Source organism: Gigantopelta aegis, chromosome 13, assembly GCF_016097555.1.
Source record: "Gigantopelta aegis isolate Gae_Host chromosome 13, Gae_host_genome, whole genome shotgun sequence".
NCBI lineage: Eukaryota > Metazoa > Mollusca > Gastropoda > Neomphalida > Peltospiridae > Gigantopelta > Gigantopelta aegis.
In genome coordinates, this window is record NC_054711.1 from 37,177,051 (window position 1) to 37,194,202 (window position 17,152).

The following is a 17,152-nucleotide window of genomic DNA, read 5'->3' on the forward strand; positions in this document are numbered from 1 at the left end:
TGAAACCCATGTTAAATTGTCCAACTTCAAATGAAGATTGCAAATAAAACGGGTTCTCGTTGGCACTAACAACATACACCTTTGCGAACATACATTATATAAGCATTTACTTTCTCTCCACAATTGAGAACATTTTCGTCTCAGTTGTTTGCCATACAACCGCATCTGGCTGTAATACTAGTAATACCGGTCCAATACACAGGTGGTTCAGTAACCGATTCACTCGAGCTGTCTCTATATGCCCATGTCCCAAAAGGACAATGCACAATATTACAAAATAGCATGGGCAAAATACAGCCAGAAGGCTTACCATTAAACACACATATTGTTTTAATTCTTCACCATTTCCTAGAAGTGAATACCAATCTCGTTTCCGTAATCGGGATTTCTCGCCCGATTTTACGAATCACACCTGGGGCATATGACAGTCGGCGCTTCGACATAATCGTATGCCAGGCACGTAACCAATATGATTAAAATCAGCTCCACTGGGTCTTCAATTTCCACACACTATAGTATAGGCCAGTGGAGCTGATTTTAATCAGATTGGCAAGTGACCAGCATGTTAAGTATGAGGCGCGGGCAGGGGGGGGGGGGGGGGGCTTTGAATCAGACAGAACGTGTGTGTAGGGCGTAGTCCATGATGGTGTTATGGGGGTCTTCGATCAATTTTTACTTAGAATATTGATCCTGAGAGAGAGAGAGAGAGAGAGAGAGAGAGAGAGAGAGAGAGAGAGAGAGAGAGAGAGAGAGAGAGAGAGAGAGAGAGAGAGAGAGAAAGGGAGAGCGAGGGGGGGGGGGGGCAGACAGGCATACACATCTGCGTGTGTTTTTTTAATATATACTGACAAACAATGAAAACGCAAAAACAACTTTTCAATGTAACTAACGACAAACTATTAATGAATTGATGGATAATGTAATATGATATTAATGACTGGTATTCATGAGATACATTCACATGGAAACATGGCCAGTTATCATCAGTAATCAAGTTGCATTCGTAATCGAAAAGTTTAAGCCCCTCATATCAAGGTCAGTATCTGGTGTGTCCACCATTGGCCCGTGACGGGGAAAGGATTGGCACAAACATCTCAAATAAGCCACAGGAATGTTCCTCCACTCCTCCTGCAACGCCTATGCAAGCTCAGCGACGTTACGCGATGGTGGCTGGCGGTTACGTACACGACGTCCTCACTCATCCCACATGTGTTCAATTGGGTTCAAATCCGGTGAAACGGCGGGCTAGTTCATAACGGTGATACCGGCTTGTTGCAGGAATGCCTGGGTAATTCTTGCAGTATGTGGACGGACATTGTCTTGTTGAAACAGAAGGGGACCTCCTGGTCTTCGGTGACGGCGCAAAAATGGCTGGAGAACTGGTCTTAGAATAATGTCAACACAACGCTGGACTGTTAGGGCATCGTGGACAATGATGAGATCACTCCTGAAATCACAGTTGATTGGCCCCCATACCATCAGACGCCAAACCGATCACGTTCCCTCACACATCCGTCAGCGTACCGTTCATGGAGTCTCCTGTACACACGTGTACTTCCATCGGCAAAGGAGACAGAGAAACGGGACTCATCTGAGAAAATAATGCTCCGGTAAAAGGCTGGTGGACGATTACCATTCTGGAGAGCAAACTGTAGTCTCGCAACACGATGTCGCGGTGTCATGATGTTACCGTTGTTCGGGCGTCAGCATCTGAGTCCAGCCATTCTGAGTCGACGGATGACCGTCATCGGATGGATAGGCCTTCCATGACGTCCTATCGTGTTGCTTGCTGTCATCGTCGCAGTTCTGAACCGGTCACGGAGGTGGTCTCGTCGAAGTCGAATCTGCCGATCTTTGCGTGGGGTCGTAGCATTCTTAATGTGACGAGGAATATGACACCGTTACGTGACTTTTATGTGTCCACATATTGGCTTTTAACGTGCATTGCATGCAGCATGATTGAGCATGTAGTGAACGCATTTCACACCATTTTGTATGTTTCTGCTATTGTATGTGTAACGAGAAAAAACCCAGGATTAAAACCCAGACAAAAGTACCAATCAATGGCTTCCTCTCATAAATTGTTATTTTAAGTCCAATAAATATATTTTTCATTAATCACAACAAAATATTTCATTGCGTGTCAGTATATACATAAAATAAACAGTAGCATTTACTGACCATTCAACATTAATAGTTATTTTCTTGGTTTTAAACAAAGATATAAAACGATCAATAACAATTTTGAGCATAGGAGAGAGAGGGGAGATACGGAGGCAGCCAGACATATATATACATACGCACACACAGACACGCGTGTGCACTTAAACACAGATAGAGAGAGAGAGAGGGGGGGGGGGGGGGGCAGCAGGAGGAGTGAGAGAGATACGGAGGCAGCCAGACATACATAGGCACACACAGACATGCGCGCGCACGCACACACACAGAGAGAGAGAGAGAGAGAGAGAGAGAGAGAGAGAGAGAGAGAGAGAGGAGAGAGGAGGAGGGAGGGAGGGGGGGGAGGGAGGGAGAGAGAGAGAGGAGAGAGAGAGAGAGAGAGAGAGAGAGAGAGAGAGCAGAGAGAGGAGGGAGAGGAGGGAGGGAGGGAGGGAGGGAGGGAGAGAGAGAGAGAGAGAGGAGAGAGAGAGAGAGAGAGAGAGAGAGAGAGAGAGAGAGGAGGAGGAGGAAGAGAGAGAGAGAGAGAGAGAGAGAGAGAGAGAGAGAGAGAGGAGGAGAGAGAGAGAGAGAGAGAGAGAGAGAGAGAGAGAGAGAGACGGGGGCAGACAGGCATACACGTATTTAAATAAAATAAACAGAATCATTTACTGACAAGTCAACATTAATTGTTATTTTGTTGGTTTTAGACAAAGATATAAAACGATCAATAAATTTTTTGAGCATACTATAATTTGAATAAACATGAAAAGAGGGTTAATAATAATAATATCTAATCTTAGTTATCTACTTCTAACATTACCACATCCATCGAGAACATTTTAGAAAGAATTGCACATATTGTTTAAATATGTATGAAATAAAAAACCAGATAGGATTAAAAACAAATTAATAATAACTTTTTGTAAACATGCACTGGAGTAGGAAGCGGAGGAGGGCACTTTGTGGCACCAGCGATGGATTCTATATATTTATAAAATGTGTGTGTGTGTGGTGGGGATTGGGGGGGGGGGGGGGGGGCGGCACACACACACACACACACACACACACACACACACTTTTGGCACTTTCCTACGCCCGTGGCCTGTTAATGAGGGATGTCTCAGAATGATAGATATATTTAACTATGTTAAAGCTTTGATATTTATTGGAAACCAAAAGTCAAAAATCGAAACCTATTCTTTGTGCATGATATCCACAACGCCGTAACACATCTCTACTCAATAATGATTTCCCGCTATTGTGCTTTAAAAATACTTTTACAATTATTTTGGAAGGATTGTAGTATTGCATTCCGTGACTTCTCGTCATTAATTATAGTTTCATCTTTCGAAGACTTCTTATCAAAAGCAATGTTTTATAATTCCACGAGGTGGGACGTAGCCCAGTGGTAAAGCGCTCGCTTGATGCGTGGTCGGTTTGGGATCAATCCCCGTCGGTGGGCCATTGGGCTATTTCTCGTTCCAGCCAGTGCACCACGACTGGTAATCAAAGGTTGTGGTATGTACTATCTTGTCCGTGTGATGATATCAGGGAGTTATCCCATAGTTAGACCACGGGCGTATCTGACCTAAATTTTAGCGATTGCTGAATGGCCGAAGAAAGTTACGCCTACAGGTCACATATAGTTCAGCAGGAAGTAAATTAGAATCTTTAAAAATAAAGGTAGTAGTTCATCCCCTGAAAACTATCGACCAATTACATTACTATGTTGCTGTTCAAAGTTATTGACAACAGTATTAAATAACCGGTTAACTACTTTTATTGAAGAAAACGATGTTATGAACGAAGCCCAGGCTGCTTTCCGCAGAAGTTATTCGACTATAGATCACTTATTTACACTTCATTCACTAATTGATATCCTGAAAAAAAGGAAAAAGAAACTATATTGCGCATTTGTGGATTTTGAAAAAGCTTTCGATATGATTCCTAGAGCACATCTATGGCACAAGTTACTAGAAAATAACATAAATGGTAAATTCTTTAGAATCATATATCAAATGTATCAAGGTATAAAATCATTAATATTTGTAAATAACAAGAAATCACCATTATTCGCATGCCATAATGGTATACGTCAAGGTGAAAATTTATCCCCTATTTTATTTTCCCTGTATCTAAATGATCTAGAAAACTATTTACTTAACCACGGTTGTGAAGGTGTTTCTTCCATTGCAGATAATAAAAATAACACGATAGACACTGGAATACATCTTATTTGCTTATTGTACGCTGACGATACTGCTTTACTAGCAACAAGTGCGGTCAATTTACAACACACGTTAAATATATTCGATCAATATTGTAATAATTGGAAACTTAAAATAAATACTACAAAAACAAAAGTCTTAATTTTTAATGGAAATTCTAAAGATTATAAATATACTTTTAATACAAATATTTAGGTGCCATTTTTACTAAACTAAATAAATTCAAAAATACTAAGATTAGACTTAAACAATAGGCGACAAAGGCTATGTATTTCGTTCTGGAAAAAAACAAAAGATCGTCATCTATCAATAGAATGTAAACTCAAAATGTTTGACTCGATGGTTCTGCCAATATTATTATATGGATGTGAAATTCAAATCAATTTTATTCGACATATTCTCCCTGTGAAAAAAGCTACCCCAATTTGCATGTTATATGGTGAACTTGGTAGAATGCCAGTCGAGTTGACTATCCACAAAAGATTAATTTGTTATTGAGCACGAGTTATCTCGAGGAAACAATCTAAACTATCTCTATTATTATACAAATCAATGATAAGAGACCATATTAGCAATGGAACTAACTATAACTGGATTACTGTTGTTAAAAATATTTTAGATTATCTAGAAATGAGTAATATATGGCTATTACAAACCTTTCTATCGGTAAAATGGCTATCACAACAAATTAGCATACGACAAAACGACCAGTAGTTACAAACATGGAAAAATAATATTTCAGAATCATCGAGAGGTAAAACCTACGAATATTTCAAAGATCAATTAAAATTTGAAAATTATCTTAATATTATTCCTGAAAAGTTATGGACTGTTATGATAAAATTTAGGACTTCTAACCATTATTTACCTGTTGAGATTGGACGTTGGAATACAGTTCTATTAGAAGATAGACTTTGTACTATTTGTGATGAAAACGACATAGGAGACGAATTTCATTATTTATTTGTATGTAGTTTTTTCATTAATACCCAGAAAGAATGTTTACGTCCATATTATTATATACGACCAAATATATATAAATTTAGAAAACTTATGAGCAGTAAAAGAATAAGCACACTATTTTTTTTTAGCCAAATTCATGAATATAATTTTTTAAGTATTTAAACGCCCATAACAACAATACCCAACAACAACCAAAATTACCATACGTTAACCAGTTAATGAAACTAAAGGTCAACATCAACTATACTTGATATATTTTAAATCGCATTACATTATTTTATGTCTCATTGTTATTTTATGAAAATTTAATTTTTATTATTATTATTATTTATTTATTTTATTTATATCTATATATTGTAATACCAATAATTATAAAGTACACAGTTGTAACTAAAATTTTCTGAATAATTATATTTTACAATATACCTCTACTCTGTTACATCGCAGAATGCATCTATATGGTTAATACACATATCTCTATAATGTAATATCATGTATTTATATTATTAATACACATATCTTTATAATGTAATGTAATGTAATGTCATGTATTTGTATTTGTATTTGTATTCATATATGTACCAAACAATGTATTCCTATTATTTGTATCCTCCTGTTAACCATCTTGTCAAAATCAAAATATGTATGTTCCTCTTACGCCGTTGCATAACGGCCTGAGTGTAATAAAGTTCTGTTCTGTTCTGTTCTGTTACTAATAAAGCTACAATATAATTCTGTAATGGGGGCGTGGTACAAGCTAGTTACATAATCCTTTTCCGAGAGATTTGTCCAGATAGACACGGTTATTGCGGCCGTTGAGTGATTGGTGTAATAGATCTCGGGCTACGCCCTCGATCATTACACTCGTCACTCAACGGCCGCAAAATACCGTGGTACAAATCTCTCGGGAAAAGGATGAAAAGAAATGTTTTATTTAATGACGCACTCAGCACATTTTAATTACGGTTATATGGCGTCAGACATATGGTTAAGGACCACACAGATTTTGAGAGGAAACCCGCTGTCACCACTAGATTAAAAATCCCATGCCTCGACTGGGATCCGAACCCAGTACCTACCAGCCTGCATACCGATGGCCTAACCACGACGCCGCCGAAGGTGGTGGAAAAGGATGATGTAACTATAAGTTAAACGGCAGTATAGAGCCCTTTGTGTACGTGCAAACATATTGTTGCGGGGATTTGCAAAATGTTCAGAATCTGTTAAGACACAATTATTTGTGTGTTATTGTAGTAATTTAATTTGTACGCGGGTGCATTATGGGTGAAATTTACACAGGATACCATGAAGGATCTTAACATATGTTATAATAATGCATACCGATGGATGATCGGACAACGACGACTATACAGTACCAGAAAGGTGTTGGTCAGTCATCGAGTAAAAAACTTTGGCGCTGTACTTCGCTCAACAGCATATTCGCTGAAGAGCATAATCGAAACAACCTCAAACGACCTACTTGCCCACCCGCGGTGTACAAATGTGTACGTCAAATCAGTATGTGTAAATCGCTGGCACAAGCTACTGTATATTATGTAATCAGTTTGGCATGTGATGTTTAAATATGTTCTATGGATCACTGATCTGAAATAAAAATCTATTATTATTATTATTATTATTATTATTATTATAGCTTGCCAAGAGAAATTGTGTTATACTTTGATTACCAGTACAGATTTTTGTAAGGAATTTGGGTTTGTGGCTTACATTGGTGAACATGTGCACTTTAGTTGTTGATATAAGCTGGCAGAGTAGAAAATTGACAATGTTTCTTGCAGCACAAAAGAAGCATCGATATTGGACAGGCCTTTTTCAAATCCATATAGATGACACTAGCTGTGGCATTAGTGATTCTAAAACTTTCTCAAAAATCGTAAAGACTGTATGAATCTGGACTTAATTTGGACTTATTATGTCCTTTGTAAATGCATACTAAGAAGCTGCGAGATGCCATTCATCAGGAATACAACCATTGTTAATAATTAGTGAAAATAACCGTGATAGACAGAAGAAGAGATATTCGCCTCCATATTTAATATGTTCATAAAATATTCCATCTAGGTCATGTGACTTATTATTTGGGACTTTAAAGTATATATTGCTAACTACATTGTGTGAAATATCAACATTTTCATCCGATCTTAACGCATCCGCTTTAAATGCCAACACCTTGGTTTCCAAGCTTGATTTAAAGTTATTATCAAAATTCGCGTCTGTTGTGTCACTAAACACTTTACTGAAGTGATCAGCCATAGAGTTACAAATGTCTACTGGATGAGTAATAACTTTCGTATTAACCATGAGGGACATTATTGAGTTACTTGGTTTTTTTTAGTACGAAGTGTGGTCCATAAAGTCTTGTGGTCAACACCACAGGCTTCGTCTAAGGAATTATAAAAATTCCTTTCATATTTCAAAAATGCGTTTTGGTAAGTCATACGAAATGCATCTTTTGCTTTTTTGTACAACCTAAACGTGTCGCATTGCGTACCACGTGCTTTACCTTCAGCTAATTTACCACTTCCTCTTACTTCTGTAAACAGATAACAGTTTTAAATGGGTTGTTTTGAATGAAAATATTAATGATATATTAATGCTTCTCTTTGCTGATGATGGTGTACTTAATGATGATATGGTAATAGGTTTGCAAAAAAAACCGTAATGTATTAAATAAGATTTGTGTAAAATGGGGATTAGAAGTTAATGTTGATAAATCTAATATAATTGTATTTAGAAATGGTGGGTACTTAAGACGTAATGAGAAGTAGTTTTATAAGGGCAGTCAATTAACAACTGTGTCATATTATAAGTATCTTGGTATAATATTCTCTTCTCGTTTGAAATGGTCCAAGGCTTGCGAGACTTTATCTATTCAAGCGAGAAAAACCTGTTTTCCTATTTTTACTTTATTCAAGAAATACCCTACAATATCATATAGTATTGTCCAGAATATATTTGATACTAAAATAGCTCCTATTTTATCATATGGCTCTGAAATATGGGGATTTACTTACCAAGAATCTATTGAAAAAGTACAAAGAGAGTATCACCAAATGCTGTACTTGGGGAAATAGGTAGAGATCATTTGTGTGTGAAATACTTTAGCCGTTGCTCCAGAATGTGGCAGTATCAAATTATTTATGTCCAGCTTTGTACAGAGATGTAAAGATATTCATTTTCAACACACTTCTTATTTTTTAAAGACATATTCTTCTTATAAATCTCTTTTAGAAACAGAAAAGTATATATTATATTATTGTTTCTAAATTTAGGTGTTTGTCACATAAATTAAAAGTACAGAAAAGCAGATATAATCCAGTAATAGAAACAAATGAAACTATCTGTTTAAAGTGTAATCTTAATCAAGTGGAAGATGAATATCATTTTTTTTTAGTATGTCCATATTATGCTTTGAGCAGGAAATATTTCATATCAGAACACACTTTATAGTAAATCCTTCAAGATAAAAATTTAATCAATTGATTTCTACCCAAAATATAAAGTGTATTAAAAGAATAGCCTTGTTTTTAAAAAGAAATCTGCCAGTTTAAATTGATTATACTTGTATTGTAAATTTGTACATGCGTAGCGCACACTTAATTTGTTTTAAAAGTAGTTATCTTGGTCGTGTGGCCTCAATATCTGAATAAATATCTTGTCTTGTGTGTGTGTGTATATATATATATATATATATATATATATATATATATATATATATAATATATAATATATTATACAGTCGAACTTGGTCTAACTGGCACCTCTATATAACAGCCACCTGCCCATAACGGTCAGCCTGAATCCCCTCCAAACGCATTTCTTACTTTAATTGACCTCTATAGAACGGCCACCTGCCCAAAGCGGCCAGTGGACATTATGTTTCAGCAAAAATAATGTCTGAACCTGCGTTAGTGGCCAAAATATTATTTCGAAAACCTTTTTTTTTCAAATTCTTCCCACCATATAAGATCGTACAGCGATTTAGTTCCCAGTAAATCTCTTTTTTTTCTGCAATGCCGCCATTGTTGTGTCACGTCACCGGAAAGTTTGGCGATTTGATTCGACTTGACAAAGAACAAGCTTATTTTTATGTTGTCATATGATGTTATTGTCGTAAACAAATATATGTTCAGCTCGAATTGTTACTCAATAACAAGGCGACTTCTCACTGGCTGTAGCCTATGAAAGCAGAATGTATTACAGTATCTGATTGTTACGGTAGGCAATTATAACCAAGGTGCCTGCGTAGTCCCTGCTGTTGCATAATGATAACGAAGGAACTGATCCGTTGTTAAATACACCGGTTACAACAGAAGAAATACTGATCATAGTTAAAAATCTTAAAAACAATAAAGCACCTGGAATAGATGGAATAATAAATGAATATATTAAATATATTAAACAATTAATATTATGATTGATATATATGTTAAACTTTTTAATATCGTTTTTGATAAGGGTATTTTTCCAGAGTCCTGGTTAGTTGGTATTATTAGATCTATCTATAAAAATAGAGACAGAGATAACCCAGAAAATTACAGACCTATAATCCTACTTAGTTGCCTTGGAAAGTTGTTTACTGCTGTTATAAACAAACGTATTACTTTATTTCTAGAAACAAGTGAGCTATTATCTGAAGCTCAAGCCGGTTTTAGAAAAGACTATTCCACAGCTAACCACATTTTTACATTATATGGCCTTATTGAACTGCTAAAAACTAGAAAGAAAAATTATACTGTACTTTTATCGACTTTAAAAAAGCTTTTGATTCTGTGTGGAGAGTTGGACTATGGGATAAATTAATGAACAATGGTATAACAGGTAAATGCTTTAATGTTATCCACAGTATGTATCAACATATTAAATCATGTGTGACTGTTCACGGTGTTTATACAGATTATTTTTCATGTTGTATAGGCGTGAGACAAGGTGAAAACTTATCACCTCTTCTGTTTTCATTATTTCTTAATGACATTGAAGATACTTTCAACGCGCATGGCTGCAATAGACTTAGTCTTGACAAAAAAACATACCTGGCGATGTGCTACATTTGTGTACTGTTTTATTTGTTTTATTATATGTTGATGACATGGTACTCCTCGTAGACAATTATGATCATATCAACATTTATTAGATGTCTTTGATGTGTATTGTACTACATGGAAATTGCACGAAGACCAAGGTTTTAATTTTTGGTGGTAGCAAGAAGGACTATAAAAAAACCTATTTAATGTAGGAAACATAATTTTAGAGAATGTAGAGATCTACAAGTACCTTGGAATAGTCTAACAAGTTTACTAATACTAGAAAAGCTTTGTTTTCACAAGCCGAAAAAGCTATGTATTTTATCTTAAAACAAGGAAGGCGGTATGACCTTTCTGTACAAGTCCTTTTGAAATTGTTTGATTGTATGGTACAACCTATTTTGTTATATGGTTGCGAGATTTGGGCTTTTGAAAACTTGTCTTATTTAGAAACGTTACAAAATAAATTCATGAAGTTTCTGTTGTCAGTTAAGAAGTCAACGCCTGTGAATATGTTATATGGAGAACTGGGGCGTTACCCAGTCTCCCTTGGTGTCAAATTAAGAATGATCACTTTTTGGTTTAAACTAATAACTGGAAAACACACAAAGTTATCATTCTTGATATAATATTATGAATTATTGCTGAATGATTATAAAAATGGAATATGTGATCATAAATGGTTAAAGTTTATCAAATCTGTTTTGGATGACGTTGGATATAGTAATGTATGGACTGCACAGTGTAACCAGTTACCATATGTAAATCTATTAAAACAAAGAATTGTTTTAAGATTACAGGATCAGTACTTACAAACATGGAACAATAAAATTGTTAACTCATCTAAAGCATTTTGTTACAGACTGTTTAAATCAAATATTGTGTTCGAGACATATTTAACCAATTTAGAGAAAAAATATTGGTTACCACTATTACATTTTCGACTCTCAAATTATTATCTTCCCATTGAAAAAGGCAGATGGAAAAAAATAACTTTAACAAATAGAACATGCTTTCTGTGTACAAATAACGAAATTGGTGATGAATTTCATTATATAATGTGTTGTCCTTTTTTAAAGATGAAAGAACAAGACTTCTGCCAAAGTGTTGCCAGTCTAAACAAAATGTTTATAAATTTAGAATGCTATTTGACAGTAAAAAAAACCTGGTGTTCTCAGAAAGCTAGCAGTTTTCTGTAAACAAATTATGCATATTCTTAAGTCCCATGGCTGAAATCTGTTTTTACAATTTCATTTTATTTGTATATGCAATGTATGTCTTCAAATGCAAGTATGATTTATCTGATGTACATTATTATGACGAATGTGCCATCTTGTCATTTATTTATTTAATTATATTTTTACAATGTACCTCATATGCCGTTGAATTACGGCCAGAGTGTAAATAAAGTTCAGTTCAGTTCAGTCGACCGGGCATGATTGTTGTTCACAAGCAGTTTGCACCAAGCGGCAAACATTAATGAATTTAGTTAAGCCGGTATGCTTTGTATGTATGCCAACAAATGACTGTCAGGCCAGATGTCGGGAATTAACGTGCTTATATCAATTTAACGCTCGTTTCGATAGTAGGGTCAAAATATGAAATAAATGGGCAAACCCCCCAAAAAATTCCTAGAAAACGTTTTATGGTGTTTTCCTATAGTATTTGGTCCAGAGAACAACATACCGAAAGTAGGCCAAAATAGAATTACCACAAAGGGTACAAATTTGACGTCAAAACAAGATGGCCGCCTCTGTTAAAAAGTGCCTTATATCTGCTCATATCCTATCAATATCCTATCAATGTATCTGTTTTTACCCATTTATGTGTGGAAACAAACTGGTCAAACCAGTATATCAATGAATTCATAATTCAATAGTATTGCCCAATGTACCCAAGTGACGTCATGACGTCATCAATGGTGTCATGACGGAGCTTTTAATTATTTCAAGTTTGTGGCAAATTAAAGATTGTTATTAAATTGTGTGTAGGAAACATGCCAGTAAAACAGTAAGCAGGTGAGTGCATTAGCATCTTTTCCCCAGGTGAGGCAGTCCGTAAGTGTAGTGCTGCCATCTACAAATATCTCTTCTCCAGAATAAGACAAAAGATTCCAATCAGATTCACATTTCTCCAGATTTTACCTAAGGTCGACGACTGTCACTTTTCGCACCCTTGTTTTGGCTTCGTACACAGTAAATAAAACATATCCAACGGTAATGTTTTGATATGATATATTTGATAAAAGGTACAGACCTGAAATTGGAGTCCACTCTTGAGTATGTTCCCCAGAGCTTGCGTTACATGCTTCAAAATCTTCTTGTCAGAAAGGACACTCGGAGAAAAGAAACAAGTATAGGCCACTCAATCATTCAGGCAGTTCGTCCAAGGACAGTTATAGCAACCTACACCTAGGACTTGCAGCACAAATGCACCACCACTTTCGATCTAGATTCCTTATAAACAGTCTTTCTGCAATGGGTTATTGCGCATCATATTCCGAAGTACAACGATTTGAAGAAAATGCTGCGTCTTCAGTTGCTCCAGATATTTTAGGTGGTCAAACAGCCATAAGCGACATGATGCTGTTATTCGCTGCAGATAATGTGGACCACAACATTGTGACTCTTGATGGGAAGGGTACATTCCATGGAATGGGAATGATTGCCGCTGCAACTCCTGGTAGTCAAGTCAGCTACACAATTCTTAGGCAGAAATTGTGTGAACTAAACGTCATGAATGAGACTAAAATTCCAATCAAAGAATACTGCTTCTCAAAGCACATCCGTTGCAGCATCAAATTCCAACCGCTACCATTGCTGAATAACGATGACCATAAAATTGATCTGCTTTGGGAGATGTCCTTCAGATTTCATGTACAATGCCCAAATTGGCAAGGAATGATGCACACGCTGACCAGTGAGCGTGGCCACCCAGGACAATCATCTGTGCTGTTCCTGCCAATGATTGATATGTACCCTAGAGACAGGACGTGCATCCTGTCCACTCTTGAGTTCATATGCAAGCTCGCGTCAAAGCACATTTCACCTGTAGTCACTTTCGACTAGCCTCTCTTTGGAAAGTTTCTGAAATAGTGAACAAGGTTGAAGACAATAGCCCAGTAAAAGATGTTGTCTTGTTACTCGGGAGCTTCCATACATTAATGAACCTGTTGGATGGTATTGGGACATTGATGGAATGCAGTAGACCCAAAGACATACTGGAGGCAATCTATGGGGAAAATGCAGTCGTACACATGATGACTGGAAAGGCTGTGCAGCGTGCGCTTCGTGGACATCTCCTAGTTGGCCAGTGTCTCAACAACCAAATCATATCCAAGATCATTGAAAGTGAGAGCCTCATACAGGAACTTGAGGAATTATACTGTCAAGTAGAGAAAGGTGAAATGGATGTCGACAGAGTGATTGGATGTGATTGTATGGACAAGTTTGTTTGTGTAGTAACCTCAAAAAAGGCTGAATTGTCTGACAATTCCAAAACAAGCAAACTGTGGTTGAACTATCTGCGAATGTTGGGAGTTGTGCGGGAGCTTATTGAAGCTGATCGCACGGGATCATGACAAATGCATCTCCATGCTGTCTCAGATTGTTTGCCTATATTTGCCGCCGTGGGTCACCCAAATTACCTCAAGTCTGCCAATATGTATCTCCAAAAGATGACGTCTTTGGAGATTGAAAACCCAGAAGTGTTTCAGAAATTCTTGCATGGAAACCATGTCATCCGGTGAAGCAACAAATTCTGGGCTGGTATTGGATGTGACTTGGTCATTGAACAGAGTCTTATGAGGTCACTCAAAAATACAGGGGGTTTCACAAGGGGTAGTGGGATGTCAGAACACCAAAGGGCCATCTGGACAATGTCTTCTCCCGTATCATGTACGTAAAACTATGCCATGCAGGAATTTTGTGACATGCAATCTACAACTAGCGAACAGCACAAAGAAGCAACTGCTGCAAGAATAGTCAGGGATATAAAGAGGATCTGACCAAACTTGCCACAATGCTTCGACTCTATACCCCATTCTCAGGTGAAACGACATCGCGGAACATTATAACAGGTATAAACGCTGATGACGACGTAAACGTGCATGACCTTTCAACTGTTGGCAGTGACACTGTCAGCAAAATGGAAAGTCAGTTGATATTTTCGTATTCACGTCATGACATAACTTAGAGACACTTCTGTCAACTGCAGGACTTTTAAGGTAATAAGCTTTATGAATAATTTTCACTTTTATAGTGGTCTAGTACTGCTTGTTTCAAAAGATATGTGAAAATATTAGGATTTTTGATCAAATGGCGGCCATTTTGTTTGACGTCACATTTAGACCCTTTGCGGTTCTAATATTTTGGCCTACTTTTGATATGCTGTTCTCTGAACACAATTTTACCAAAAAACACCATAAAACGTTTTCTAGGAATTATTTTGGGTTAGTCTGCATAATGATCCTACTACGAGCACGATTTCTGACTGGAGCCAGAAACTGTACTCGGAACGAAAGGGGTGAGGGAGTGTTTTTTTTTTTTTAAGTTTTAAAAGTTAAATAAATACAGATGATTAACTAAAAATACTTAATTGATGGTTAAATAAACTGTATTTACAAAGAAGTTAAAAGGGTTTAAACATAGGGTTAAAAAAGGTTTCTAAAAGCCGGTATGCTTTGGTAAATCACGACCTTTCTTTACCAAAATTGTTTTTTGACCGGCCTCGTTGGCGTCGTGGTTAGGCTATCGGTCTACAGGCTGGTAGGTACTTGGTTCGGATCCCAGTCGAGGCATGGGATTTTAATCCAGATACCGACTGCAAACCCTGAGTGAGTGCTCCGCAAGGCTCAATGGGTAGGTATAAACCACTTGCACCGACCTGTGATCCATAACTGGTTCAACAAAGGCCATGGTTTGTGCTATCTTGCCTGTGGGAAGTGCAAATAAAAGATCCCTTGCTGCTAATCGGAAAGAGTAGCCCATGAAGTGGCGACAGCTGGTTTCCTCTCAATCTGTGTGGTCCTTAACCATATGTCTGACGCCATATAACCGTAAATAAAATGTGTTGAGCGTCGTTAAATAAAACATTTCTTTGTTTTGTTTGCAGTTCGCGACATAATCCCATTAATATTAAAGTATCTGATTGCTGCGGTATTAGCGGCAACATTAAAGTAAGACGCAATGTTACGACGTCACAATGAATAAACCTCAAGGGACAGCTTATTAAGACAAATAAAATACTCACATACTTGATACTGAGATTTTATTGTAAAATATTGTTAGGGTCTCGATGGAATATTTTGGGACCTCTATATAACGGCCACTTTCTGTTGGTCCCTTGAGTGGTTGTTATATATATAGATATAACTTCAGTGGTTCGTTTTTAATATCGTGTTGGAACGCAGATTACCCTTTCTAACCATGTAACTCATCCGATGAAATATTAAACCAATCCAATTTTACATTTAAAAGCAACCCGCATAACTCAGCGTAACAAGGAAGTGGAGGGGGAAGGGGGGGGGGGATGGGGGTGAAGATGAAATCCAATACTCCTAACTCGGGCCAATACCAGCGTTTTAAAATGCGCTTCTTTGTTGCGTCTTTTCTCCGCCCAAGTAGATTATTATTTTAGACGAAATAAATACCATCCATGTACGAGCGTAGCGATAGAAAACGCAAAGTATACTGGCGTTATTACTTACAAAGACAAACGTGAACCAAACACCACTGCGCGTTAAGCATGGAAAAGTGGGATACTAAGATATTCAATTTATATCCAGGGACGGTGAGTAAAAATTATAAATAACGTTAAGAGCTTTCGAACGTTAAATATTCAATGGTCTCTGGTGACTCGTCTGTCAAAGAGTAATGGGTGTACATAAAAGAACTTGTAATTATTTTATTTATAGCTAATTGGGAGGATTTCTGCTTGCCGTTATAAGAAAAATGCGAATTTTTAAATATTGGCGAAATTTTGGTAGCACCAGTGACTGCATTTTAAAAACTATATATGAAGAAATGTATCAGTTTGGAGATAGTTGGTTAATGAATATTAAAAAGAGAATTAGATACGCTTGGACTACGTTATATATGGCAGTCGACCGATATCCACGTTAGTTATTATCATATAATTAAAGAAAGAAAGAATGAAAGAAAGAAAGACATGTTTTATTTAACCAGACATATGGTTAAGGACCACACAGATTTTGAGAGGAAACCCGCTGTCGCCACTACATGGGCTACTCTTCCGATTAACAGCAAGGTATCTTTTATTTGCGCTTCCCACAAACAGGATAGCACAAACCATGGCCTTTGTTGAACCAGTTATGGATCACTGGTCGGTGCAAGTGGTTTACACCTACCCATTAAGCCTTGCGAAGCACTCACTCATGGTTTGGAGTCGGTATCTGGATTAAAAATTCCATGCCTCGACTGGGATCCGAACCCAGTACCTACCAGCCTGTAGACCGATGGCCTGCCACGACGCCACCGAGGCCGGTATATCATATAATTAAAGAAAGAATATGTGATGCATTTAAGCAAAAGTGCAATAATACAATAACGGCATCGCCAAAGGGATTACTGTATCAGCATTTATTAAAAGGATATAAATTACAAACATATCTAACAAAACCAGTTGACTCACGTAATTTAAAATAAATAACTAAAATGACAATTTGTGCACATAGATTAAATATTGAAGCTGGCAGATACAACACTACCGAGAGGACACAACGGATATGTACATCATTAT